General features: G+C 35.3%; 1 long non-coding RNA gene across 1 annotated transcript; it reads right to left on the bottom strand.

Annotated features, from left to right (window-relative positions):
• Positions 1-8,981: 8,981 nt before the first annotated feature.
• On the bottom strand, positions 8,982-10,912 carry LOC107767449 (uncharacterized). Its single transcript, XR_001643902.2, has 2 exons — positions 10,324-10,912; positions 8,982-9,211 (listed from the first exon to the last, which is right to left on the bottom strand). It is a non-coding gene; the product is annotated as an uncharacterized LOC107767449 (long non-coding RNA).
• Between the last annotated feature and the right edge of the window lie 3,023 nt (positions 10,913-13,935).

Here is a 13,935-nt window from a genome sequence, read left to right as displayed (position 1 = left end):
GTGCAAGTTCCTAAACCTAAAAGGGTAAAGATAGGACCAAAAACCGTTGATTGTGTTTTCATAGGATATGCGACAAATAGTAAAGCATATCGATTTCTGGTTCATAAATCAGAAAATCCCGACATTCATAATAATACGGTTATAGAATCAGATAATGCTGAGTTCTTTGAAAATATATATCTGTATAAAAAAGAATGTGAGTCGTTTGGTGAAGGATCTAAACGACCTCGGGAAGAAATAAAAGAAAGTATATGTAATCAGGAGGATCCAAGATGTAGTAAACGTCAAAAAACGTCTACTTCATTTGGACCAGATTTTGTGACTTTCTTATTGGAGAATGAGCCTCAAACATTTAAAGAAGCTATGACTTCTTCGGAATCATTGTTTTGGAAAGAGGCAGTCAATAGTGAAATAGAATCCATATTGAACAACCATACATGGGAATTGGTTGATCTTCCTCCTGGAAATAAACCTTTGGGTTCTAAATGGATTTTTAAGAGAAAAATCAAAGATGATGGCACTATTGATAAATTCAAGGCAAGACTCGTAGTCAAAGGGTATAGACAACGAGAAGGTCTAGACTACTTTGATACATACTCTCCAGTTACAAGAATTACGTTCATACGGATGTTAGTAGCATTAGCTGCAGTGTATGGTCTTGAAATTCATCAAATGGATGTTAAGACGGCCTTCTTAAATGGAGAGTTGGAGGAAGAAATTTACATGGAACAACCTGAAGGGTTTGTGGTTTCAGGTAAAGAAAAGAAGGTATGTAGACTTGTTAAGTCTCTTTACGGACTAAAACAAGCACCCAAACAATGGCATGCGAAATTTGACCAAACAATATTGTCAAATAGTTTTAAGATAAATGAATGTGATAAATGTGTGTACATTAAAAATGTTCCAAATCACATAGTCATTATTTGCCTATATGTGGATGATATGTTGATAATGAGTAATGACATTGCCAACATAAATGCTACTAAGCGTATGCTCAATAGCAAGTTTGATATGAAAGACTTGGGAGTTGCTGATTTAATTCTGGGAATTAAGATCCATAAGACTCCTCAAGGTCTGGCATTATCACAATCTCATTATATTAAGACAGTACTTGAAAAATTCAAGCACTTGGGCTTTAAAGTTGCAAAGACTCCAATTGACGTGAATCTTGCATTAGCAAAGAATAAAGGCCAAAGCATATCACAATTGGATTATGCTCGTGTGTTGGGATGCTTAATGTATATCATGAATTGTACACGACCAGATATAGCTTGTGTTATAAGTAAACTGAGTCGATATACGAGCAATCCAGGCCAATCTCATTGGATGGCAATGAAACGAGTTTTGGGATATTTAGAACATACCCAAAACTTTGACTTGCACTACAGTAAATTCCCTGCGGTGATTGAGGGATACTGTGATGCAAATTGGATCACCGGTTCAACTGATTCTAAGTCCACGAGTGGATATGTATTCACTATTGGTGGAGGAGCGGTATCTTGGAAGTCGTCCAAACAAACATGTATTGCCCGCTCTACAATGGAGGCTGAATTCATAGCCTTAGATAAACCCGGTGGATCCCGGGAAGTCTAATGTGGTGGACGATGCCTTGAGTCATAAGGCAAAGAGCTTGGGCAATTTAGCATATCTACCAGCAGCGGAGAGGCCATTAGAATTGGATGATGTTCAGGCCTTGGCCAACCAGTTTGTTAGATTGGATGTTTCGGAGCTGAGTCGAGTTTTGGCTTGTGTGGTTTCTCGGTCTTCTCTTTATGATCGTATCAGAGAGCGCCAACATGACGACCCCCATTTGCTTGTCCTCAAGGACACAGTTCAGCCTGGCGATACCAAGGAGGTCACTAGTGGGGATGACAGTGTGTTACGGATGCAGGGCAGGCTATGTGTGCCCAATGTAGATAGATAAAGCCGGTGAAGAAGCTGAATGGCTCCGGAATTTCTTGGAAGACATTCCATTTTGGCCCAAACCGTTGGCACCAATATGCATACATTGTGATAGTCAAGCGGCAATTGGAAGGGCTGGGAGTGTTATGTATAACGGTAAATCTCGTCATATACGACGAAGACATAAAACCGTTAGGCAATTACTCTCTAGAGGAATTATCACGATTGACTATGTAAAGTCAAGTGATAATGTGTCGGATCCACTTACAAAAGGCCTAACTAGAGAGGTAGTTGAGAAATCATCAAGGGGAATGGGGCTATGGCCGAGAACAAGTCATTGTGGCGGTAACTCTACCTAGAAGACTGGAGATCCCAAGATCTAGGTTTAAGGAGATCAAACAAAGTCATTAATAACGGTTCAATATTGTCAAATAAAATTTTAGTCCGTTCTCGTGATGAGACAATGTTCAGTACCAAGGATAAAGCAATAAGGCTTTTTAATGATTTTTAAATTTGATACGGGGTATATCAAATAGTGTATCTACAGGATGACACGTTTAGGAATCACCTATGTAAGTGTGAAGTGTTAGCCGCTTCAAGGAGAACTTTGTAAGGCCAGTTCTCTACGCACTTATGAAACCAGGCGGTGTTCATGGCTGAAACAAACACAACAATGAGAACCAAAGACGGTTAAGGGTTGATTGTGTGACTTATGGTTGTCTAGGTATACACCAAAGATCGACGGTTCAAAGATATCAAATCTACCGATTGACCGAGTATATCCAACATAAGTTTACTACGGAAAGTTCAAAGGGAAACCTACTTATCCAGATGCAATTAATCCTTGCTTGTAAATCACACAGTTTTTTCATGCATACTTCCGTGATATAGCCATTCCCCATTCATGTGGGGGATTGTTGAGGTTTTATTTTTAAGATGAAATGGTCTTAAAATGAGGGTGAATGGAAAATGGAGGGAAAATAAAATTTTTGAGTAAAATTTTAAGTTTTCCCCTCTTGACAATGAGACATTATCCCATATTGGAAGAGGAAAAGATTTTTGGTGGATATATATATATATAATTGCTCTTCTTTTAGCTCATAAAGAGTTAAGAAGAAAGCAAGCCTCACGCCGTCGTCGTCGTCACTCGCTCGGCTCGGCTTCGGCTACGGCTACGGCTTCGGCTTCGGCTTCGGCTTCGGATTCAGATTCGAATTCGGATTTGGTAAAATGATCGATCGATTGATTAATTGATTAATTTTTTGGACCAAATTTATTTGTTAATAATAAATATTAACGTAAGATTATCCGCATTTATAACGGATATATTTCAATCCGTGTATTGACCACCAAAGCAAGCATCGCGTTGTCGTCGTCGCTCGCTCGGCTCGGCTACGGCTTCGGCTTCGGCTTCGGATTTGGATTTGGATTTGGATTTGGTCAAATGATCGATTGATTGATTAATTTTTTGGACCAAATTTATTTGTTAATAATAAATATTAATGTAAGATTATCCGTATTTGTAACGGATATGTTCCAATCCGTGTACTGACCACCAACTGCGACAACAAGCCGCCTAATGCTCTTCCCACCATGGCCAAGTGCTTGCTCCACAAACATGCTAATGCATGCTCCACCACGGAGGGTGGACGGTCGTTCTTCTTCAACACTGGCTGCTATATATATGTGCAGCAGCTGTTGAAAAAAGACACACAAGACACAAAACTGAAAACGCTCAACAGATTTGGCTATACATTGCATTCCTTCCTCTCAGCATTTTCATACGATTTTCTGAGTTTCTATTCCTTTGTTCTGCATTGTTTTAACTTCAAATAAAGCAACTGTAAGTGTGATTTGCTACCGAACTTTGTGTTCGCTGAAACATTGGGGTTTGAAGTACCACTACACCAGTGTGTGATTCGTTCTATCCTGGGAGGAAATAATCCATTACCTTGGGTAGTAGGAGGGGATTAAATTCCTTAAGGAAACACTGTAAATTCAGTGGGCTCGAATTAATTACTGTTTCATTACGATAACTTATATTTTGCAGAATAATTATTTACAAATACAGCAATATTGGCGGGAATAACAATCTCCAATGGGTAGTAACCATGTTGTAAAGATAAGCGTAATCCATAGAGCAAATTTGTTATCTCCATTTGTATGTTAGTGCCAAAATCTATATGTCTTGAATACCCTAATATCCAGTTCCCATCAGAGGATCTTATAACCCCTCCTATTCCATTTAACCCTGGAATCCTAGAAGTCGCGCCATCGGTATTTAATTTGTAGTGGTTTTGGGGCGGTGGATTCCATTTGATATAAAGAGGGGTTGGTTGTGTGTTTTTGTGTGGTCGCGATACGAGGAAGTGAAACTCGACAGCTCTATTAATAATTTGTAAATAGTGAAAGGGAGCAGAACGGTTATGAAAAAGATTTTGGTTACGGTGGAGCCATATACCCCATAAACAAAAAGGAATTAGTGTGGGCGAGGGGATATTATGTGGGGTAAGATGTTGATATTGTTTGATCAGTAGGTTGATTCGCTCAATTAGTGGAATGGATAGGTGTTGGAGTGTGTCGAAAAGATGGAGAAGGCCCAGGTGTGTCCATAGTGCTCGTGAGGCAGAGCAATCAAAGAAGAGATGTTGTATAGTCTCAGCAACTGCGGAACAATGTGGACAAAGATTGTTGTCTATAATGTTAAGGCGTGCTAAGTAAGCATTTGTAGGTAACCTGTTATGGCTACATAGCCGGAGAAAGTACATGATTTTAGGTGGTATCAGGGGTTTCCTCTAACGACCCGCCCGATCGTTTCGAGAGTTATAGCCCCGTTACCCCTATTTCTGTTTCTTTTGTGCTTTTCAGCTATATTATGATGTATCGGGTTAGTTGGTTCGAGTCCGGAGTGGTTTCGGAGTGGATTGAGACACTTAGTCCCTAAAGTAGAAGCTTAAGTTGGGAAAAGTCAAACGAATGTTGACCTATGTGTAAACAATCTCGGGTTTGAATTTTATGGTTCCATTAGCTTTGTTAGGTGATTTTGGACTTAGGAGTACGTCCGGAATATGATTTGGAGGTCCGTGGTAGAATTAGGCTTGAATTGGCGAAATTGGACATTTGGCGATTTTTGGTCGGCATTGAAAAATTTGATATCGAGTTCAGAATAGAATTCCGGAAGTTGGAGTAGGTTCGTAGTATCATTTGTGACGTGTTTGCAAAATTGGAGGTTATTCGGACGTGGTTTGGTTAGTTTCGGCATCGGTTGTCGAATTTGAAAGTTTTAGAAGTTCTTAGACTTGAATCCGAGGGTAAATTAGTGTTTCGATGTTGTTTTGAGTGATTCGAAGGTTCGACTAAGTTTTTTTGTTGATATATGACTTGTTGATATTTTTGGTTGAGGTCCCGAGGGTCTCGTGGTGATTTCGGGTAGTTAACGGATTTGTCAAAGTTGGAAAATGCAGCTGAAGCTGCTGCTACTGTTATTTTCGCACCTGCGGAAGGGGGAGTCGTAGGTGCGAGGTCGCTGGTGCGCATGGGAAGTTCGACGGTGCGGGAAGTGCTGGGCTAGGCAGGATGCACAAGTGCGAGAGTCTATCACATCTGCGATCCCGCAGGTGCGAGACCTGGGGCGCAGATGCAGAAGGGAGGAAGATGGCTGGCTTCGGAGATGCGGAGTGTCACGCGCAGGTGAGCAAGTACAAGTGCGACAGGTTGGCCGTAGATGTGGAACCTGGGCTCATAAGTGAGTTCCGCACCTGCAATGAATTTTTCCGCAGGTGTGGTTGCGCAAAAGCGAGAAATGATCCGCAGGTACGAAAAGCCTGGGCAGAAACCATAAATAGAACACTTCGCGAATTTGGTTCATTTCCACCATTTTCAAGTTAGTTTTTGGAGCTTTTGGAGTGATATTTGAAAGGTGATTCAAGGGCTATCAGTGAGGTAAGCTGATTGAGCCCTAATACTCGTATATATGATGATTTTTTGTTGTTTAATTATGTAATTAGTGAAAATGAGGGGTTAGGGCTTGGGATTTTAAAGAGTTTAATTTAAGGATTTGAGGGACCAAATGATGTCGGATTTGGATAAATTTCATATGTACGAACTCGTGAGTGAATGGGCTATCTAGTTTTGTAAATTTTGTCGGATTTTGAGATGTGGACCCGAGGGGCGGGTTTGGCCAATTTTGAGATTTTGATCTAAATTGATAGATTTCATATGGGATTCATTCCATTAGCGTATATTGATGGTATTGTACTGATCGTGAATAGATTTTGAGCATTTGGAGGCCGCATCGAAAGGCAAAAGCATTGCGGAGTAGAGATTTGCTCGGTTTGAGGTAAGTAATAGATTTAAATCTGGTCTTGAGGGTATGAAACCCTGAGAAATTCATATGATGCTGATATTTAGAGGTGACACACACGTTAGGTGATGGACGTGTAAGCGGACACCGAGCGGGATAGAGACTTGGTCCATCCCGGTAGACTGTAAAGTCAAATACACCTTGTTATTACCTGTTCACTCTTGCTTTCGAATTATTGAATGTCTTACGTGTTAGAAACCATGCTTAGGTTATATAGAAACTTGTTGGGGCCCATAGTGGTCGTGAGCTTGTTGCATTGACTGTTAAATTGTTGTCTTGTACTCGGTCCTTATTTGCTTATGCATTTTTGTTCCGGTTCTCTCCCATGATTTGATTTGTACTTGTTATAGTCCTTGTTTGGGCTATTGTTGTGATAATTGTGAAGCTGGAAAGGCTAGTGACTGATATAGGGCCTGAGTGCCGGGTTGAGAGCTGTGTGAGATGTGTTGGGTCGGGCTGCGCGCCGCAGTAAATGTTGGATCGGATTGTACGCCGCAACAAGCCTTCGGACCATGATATTGGATCGAGCTGCACGCTGCAGCAGTGCTTGGATCGGGCTGCACGCCGTCTGGCATGTTGAAAGAACTAAGGACAAACTCTTTATTAGAAGGTGAACAATTTTTTGAGAATTTGTTTTTGATTTATCAAAGTTTATCTTTTGTCCTGCTAAGTTGGTGAATTGGGTGAGGGTGTCAATAATGGAATGATATATATATATATATATATATATATATATATATATATATATATTATATATATCAAACTTAGAAATTATGAGATTTGATTACTCTAAAGCGGACAAGTTCAATTTTAAAGGGAAAATATGGCAACAGATAGTTAATAATATCATGACTAAAAAATATAGAGGAGATAAAGTTGACTAAGTAGTTTTCAATGTTTGTTTAACATTAAAAAAAAGTTTTGTCATACAAATAGATAAAGCACGGAGATAAACAATCCTTAGTGTTCATCTATATTTGCCTGTTGCACTTTTACAAAAAAATATATATCAACAATTGTTTATGACAACAACTAAAGTGACAGAAGGGGAACATACACCAAAACAAATCATCTATAATGAAGCATTAGACAAGATAAGACCACATTGCATTTTTCTGCATGCACTATAAATAAGAACACTATCTAACTAACTTAACTAAGTCGATCATATTTTCAAGTTCAGAATGATGAATGATCATTTTGAACTCAAGTATTATGTTAATGTAATAATAATAATTTTTAAAGTATAAAATATTATCAAGTTTTTATATAATGTTTTAGTAAATTTAATATATTTTTCTTTCTTGTAATAAGTGATTAAAATTTTATGTGCAACGCATGTACATAAAAACTAGTTTATTATAAAAGCATGAATACAATATCGATAGACAAAAATGGCCCTAAATTATTGTTTTAATAAATAATTCTATGTGGATAAAATTGTCAAACCAGATATCTTACCATATTAAGACTTTAAAATTAAGTGCAATTACAATTCTAGAATGAATTCTTGTTGAAGAATGATTGTTTGCGAAGGAAACCGCTGCTTATGAGTCTCAATTTTTTTGTTTGTACATACATACAATTTTGAATAATGGCAAAAGCAATAGTGGTAAAATATTAGCCTATCATTAATTAATTATAAATGACATAATATTAAGGATTTTGAAGTGAAGTATTAATGTACTACTACTTTAAAATTGACATTTTAGTCGTTTTGTCAAATTGATTTTGTTAAATATGTAACACTTTCAAAAAGAATGGGAAGCATTTATTATTATTTTTTCTTCTTCTAAAATCACCCATACTACTTTAATTAGTTAAGTAGTTTGATTAAGTATATATTGTATTGTATATAATTAAGCTTGTGTAGTACAATTTTTTGGACAAAATTTCGTCAATTGAGTTGTATGGATCGCTCTGTTAGTAAAATTTTACCAAATCCTCTTGAGTTGTTATCCATATTCTATTTTTTTGTAATAATATCCTAGAGAATCAATTATTACAGGATAGACAATGAATTGTTCTTGTTGGCCAACATGTTAAATTAAACATTGCTCTTACACGATTATTCCTAATTAGATTATGTTTAGATCATATTCTCGTGCTAATAATAATAATAAACAACTTGCCATGTTATTTTGTTTCCCTTTACTTTATTCTTTTATCAATCTGGATAAATATATTCTACCTATATAACAAACATATAGTAGTTTATTAAATTTGAGTTTTGGAAGATATAGTATGACGAAAGAAAATATAACGAGAATGGTGCTCTCATTGTTTGATGCTAATGATGGTAATTATTGCCCCATATTCTGCATTTAGCAATCTCTGTGTTATTGTCTTTTTTTTTTTACCTTAAAGAATTTTAGTATTTTTTCTAATTTGATAAGGTATCTTAAAGAGCTTTAGTAAAATATTTATTTATTTGCAGGATAGATCTTATTGGAGAGGAAGAACTAATATTCAATTCTAATTGGAAAAGTATCTACCTCTAATTGTATATACTAACTAGTTATGCAGTCTCTGGCCAAAATGAAAGATGATGCTTCATTATTCCCTTTGCAAGGCGAAGCAGATTTTCGTGTAGACAACCTTTTTGTTGCTCAAGGAATTGTAAGAAGTACCTAGTATGCGTCAAAAGGGAAAAAAAATGGAAGGGGAGGGGGAGGGGTTGTTGAATAATATCACAATAACATGAGACGCCAAAGAATAATCAAAACGCAGGGGCTAACTCTGCATCTATATGGTTACATTCTCCAAGTGGAACAAATTAAAACATAACAATAGAAATCATTGAGAAACAAAGTTGTTGGCTGTTCCAAAACACCTGACTTGGAGATGAGAAATTTGAGACTTTGTTGGTGACTTTGGTTCCAAAAGTCTAATGCTGTGTCCATACATCGATGCTTCTTCTTTCGTACTATTCAACAATGACCTTAACTATATACATACATTGATAGTATAAATTTTTTACATTATCTGCTCACTTGAAATGTAATTGCAGGTAACTACATAAAACAAGTGAACTACTAACCTAAACAATAACACAAGCTGCAACCTTATGCACTAGGTTAAATTGCAATGGGGTGGAAATATATATTTGATTGCACTATGAGTAAATAAAAGTTAAGTCCTATAATTTCATCTGCAAGTTACCCGTTTTGAAAAACTTGGGTTTTCATGAATAAGGTGTCAAGGTTAATTAGAGTAAAACCGGAATTTCTTAAATTTTTATCATGCTTTCGAGGTCCTCTTTGGTTAATAGTAAGAATAATGTTATCCCTTGCAGTTGTCTGTCCTGCGTTTTCAAGAGTAATATAAACTAAGCACTCCATCTTACTTAATATGTTCTCAAGTTGATTTAGATGTTAAATTGATGTGATATTTCATCTAAATTCTTTATAGTTGGAAAACATAGTACTATTGGATAATTAAACTCTAATCTAGAAGGCTAAATACATTGCGCATAATTGATAATTATGTTGTCCGTCAAAATAACCTATTTGATCAATTTAGCACCGAGGGAATGTAATAAAACGGTCTTGGATGAATGCACTTGTAATTAGCGGAAAGGAGAAAACAAGTGAAATCATGAAGTTGACTGATCTTAACATTTTCAAATAAGGAAACGGAGCTGTTGTAAAGAAAAAGGGACAATCTTATACACACTTTACATAAGGATAATTTATTAAATTTTGGTTTAAGGTATATTGAAAAAAATATAAAACTTGGGGTTTATGGTACATAGAAAAAGATATGTAAAAATGGTGGCCATTATGGTAATGAGAAAATTAGTGGTTGATGCCATAGATCACACAATAAACAACAAGACATAGCAAGACGACCCGGTGCATAATGTTTTTGCTATATACAAGATTTTAAGTGGTTGTTGTTGTATATACAAGAGTTAAAGAAAAGAGACAGACCACATTTTTGCAAAAAACAGTTTTGTTTATGTAAATATAAAATTAAAAAAAAAAAAAACACACACACATAGTGAAAAATCTATATTTTGGGCCTAAGTGGGTGTATACGAGACCAATAATACTAACCAATACTCTTTCGAGACCAAAGTCACCAACAAAGTGTCATCTTCTGCTTCTTCTTCGATTTCCCCTTAGTATATCCAGTGTAACAAATTTGACTCCTTTTATAGATTAGTTCAACCATGTCACAAACGTACATTTTATTACAACAATAGTAGCAAGTACATTGATTGTACTGCAAGTAGTAAAATCTTGTCCATTTTATCAAAGTCCCAAGTTATTTTTTGGTACATCATTGTACTAGTACAGTTCTTGTACTGCTAATATTAATCCACATCTCATTTTATAAACTATTGCAAACTTGATATCTTGGAGCATTGAGTACTACCAAGTGTACTATACATTTTAGAGTACTACCAGATTAACATATATGGAGTACCTTTAATCAAGACTAATCAGATAAGTTCAATCTGTAATTTATTCAAACTTGGTGGGCTTTGCCTCTGAAGTCTGATCCCATCATCACTTTATTTATTCTTTAACTAGTGTATTAGCCGTGCTAAGCGCAGTTATGAAAAAAAATTAAATTATGATAGAATATTAATGTCATAATCTTTATAGAAGAAAATCAATCTATACTAAAAAAAAAACAAAATTTTCATGATTCTATCGTTTTTGTGATTTTTGTAACATCTAATGCAAAATTTATAAAATAAAAGACTGTAATAAACATATAGACTAAATATTAAACAATCCATTTAAATTAATAAATGTGAACATTGAGTAATAAAAGAGAGAATAATACAAAAGAAATAGTAGAAAAATAGAAAAAAAAGTGTAACCAACCCACTATTGTTGGAATCATATTCCATATTTTATTTTGCTTGCGTTTTAATTCTAGCTTACCATAAATATTGTTCAAAGAAGTTATCGCTCCTAATTGAAAGATGATAGAGGTATTGTTCCATACGCTTAATCATTTTAGTTTCTAGCCATTTAAGGTAATTATGCCATATTAATATGCAATTAAATGTAAAATAAATATAAAATCAAATGTATTTACCTTCAATTTAAACAAACATATGCAAAATCAAATATCAAAGAAATATAAAAGAGGAGGAAAAAATACATGATCAATGATGGAAAATGACAAACAAATTATTAATTATAATAAATAAGAAATTAGTCGTAGTAGAAAGATCATAAAGTGAGAATGCGAGATAGCGAATTACCAATGGTGTTTAATAATATTAGAGAAAACATCAAATATCAATTGCCATCTACATTTACAAAAATAAAAGTATACAAATTCAGATATAAGAAAAAACAAAACTATAGCAAACTATTTCAACCTATTGTTTAATAAACTGATCTTTCAGACAACCACACCTCAATATATGTTAAATGGAGTTTCATATATGAATTTTCTGCGCAAAAAAATAAAATGAAATTCTTTGCAAGAAGAAAAGATAATAAAGTAAAAGGCAATATTTTTACGTTCCCAACGGTCAACTCTAGACAGTCGCAGAATATGTGTAATCGATTTTTCCTTATCTCATGTTTAGGTTGCTAAGACGAATGTGTATATTCTTCTATGTTAATTCTACTATCTCTTCACTCACCGAATGCAACACCAATCCAATAATATTCTTCTAGGAGGAATAATTAAATACTTATAGCACGAAGAGTGGTAATTAAATTGGAAAATGAATGAGAGAAGGAAGCATCAAAAACAATGTAAACGAACGATGTCTTCAAATTTGTGTAAGAATTTCTGTCAAACGGTCTAGAAAATCGAAAAGGTGTAAATAAAAGAAATAAAAACTAACTTCTGCAAAGAGTGAAAAAATAAAATAAAGCTAAAATGGGAAGAATTAAGGGGAAATTACAACCCAAAAAAAGAAGTTAAAAGAAAAAAACCTTCAAAAATGTAATAGAATGTCTCTTCAAATTTGTGTAAGCATTTCTCTTAGAAAACGGTTACGGTAGAAAAATGGTGTAACTAATCGAATTTAAAAGATGACTTTCTAAATTTTTGTAGCATTCACATAAATGAAATTAAAATGTGAATGAAGAGAAAGGACTTTGTTGACTCTCTAGAACAAATTTTGAATTAAGACTGAATAAAATAGTTACATAGAATGTTAAATAGTAGTAACAACCAACCGCATGTTACATTGACTTTCTAGTGAATTGGAAAGTTGTAATAAGTAAATATAGGAAAAGTTGTAACTATTGAACTTTTTATTTAATAAAAACTACATGGAAGAATAAAGGAAATTGCAAAATTTTGAGAAAAAAGATAAATTACCTTCCTGGTCATAGAATGTGCCATGTCACCTCTTCAAGGCCCTCGATTATATATATATATAGATTTGACATCATCACTTTATTTATTCTTTAATTACTGTTCTAGATCTAAGTTTAATTCACTAGCTCCCTACTCACCAAAATATATTGCTTTCAACCAAAATTAAAAAATTCCCTTTCTTCTATTTTTGTGTAATTCGAGTCACGGTGTTTAAAACTCGCTCACGATTCGTACCTCAGCGTCAACAAGAATATCAAACTGAAATGGTGATTCTTGAGAAGGGAAAAGATTAACCAAGTTTATTTGTCGGCTAAATGGTCGTCCGGGCCTTGGCTCTTCTCTTAATTGATTCTGCAATGCATGTTCTCTTTTTAATATTTGGTGTCAAATTTGTTGGTTCTGTCCAAATTGCCTCAAAGGATATTCTCTGACCCCCATAGCCAAATTTATGATAGCTATTGTGCACTTCTTGAGCCTTTGGCACATTTAGTTAACGGATTTTGCATATGCATGTATTTATTGACTATTTCTTTTCGATTCCGTAGTAGTTAGTCATATTAGGAAGAACTCAATGATATAGAGAGAGAGAGAGGCTCTGTGAACAAACTTTTAAAACTGCAATCTTAAATTGAAAATTAAGAACTATTGGAAAATTAACCAGAGAAAAAACTTACCACAACTGAGAGCTGAGACGAGACAAATTAGAGGAAATGAACAATCTTCGCAAGAATTGTACAGATGAATAAACGTTGAAAAAAATCCATTGAAAGAAACTTGAAAATAAGAGAGAAAAGGTGAATGAGAGACAGAGAAATGAAAGGGGAACTGAAGCGTGAAAAAGAGTGTAAAAGACTGAGACTTCTAGTGGTAGAGGAAAGTAAAGAAAAGCGCATATATATCAGTTCATTTAGGTATATTGTCAAACATCTTGGTGCAAATCTGATATAGTTACCACATACATGTGAAAATTCAAACAGAAATTATCCTAAAAGAAAAAGAAGATCAAACCATCAAACACTAAAATTATATATTTTGAGACTTGATTGAAATACATGCATGGTTGAATAGACGGAGGAACACACTAAGAATGAGTCCATTTTCATGCTTCAGACTTCAGTAGTGACGAATTGAAAATTTATTATAGAAATGTAAAAGAGCAAGACAACGTAGGGAGCAGTGTTTTAAAAGGCATTTCTGGGACTCATCCTTGGGCGGGGCACTTGCAAAACGCCCCGGGGCTCATGTATGGGGCTTAGTTTTGTGAGGCTTACGCCTCAAACGCCCGACCGTGCGCCCTAAACACGCCTAACGCCCAACGTTCGGGGCTCGCCTAACAGTCCGAACGCAAATCACGTGTCGAATTTCCT

The sequence above is a fragment of the Nicotiana tabacum genome, chromosome 2, assembly GCF_000715075.1.
Source record: "Nicotiana tabacum cultivar K326 chromosome 2, ASM71507v2, whole genome shotgun sequence".
NCBI lineage: Eukaryota > Viridiplantae > Streptophyta > Magnoliopsida > Solanales > Solanaceae > Nicotiana > Nicotiana tabacum.
The sequence above is the reverse complement of the archived record's forward strand: the minus strand, read 5'-3'. Positions and strand labels throughout refer to the sequence as shown.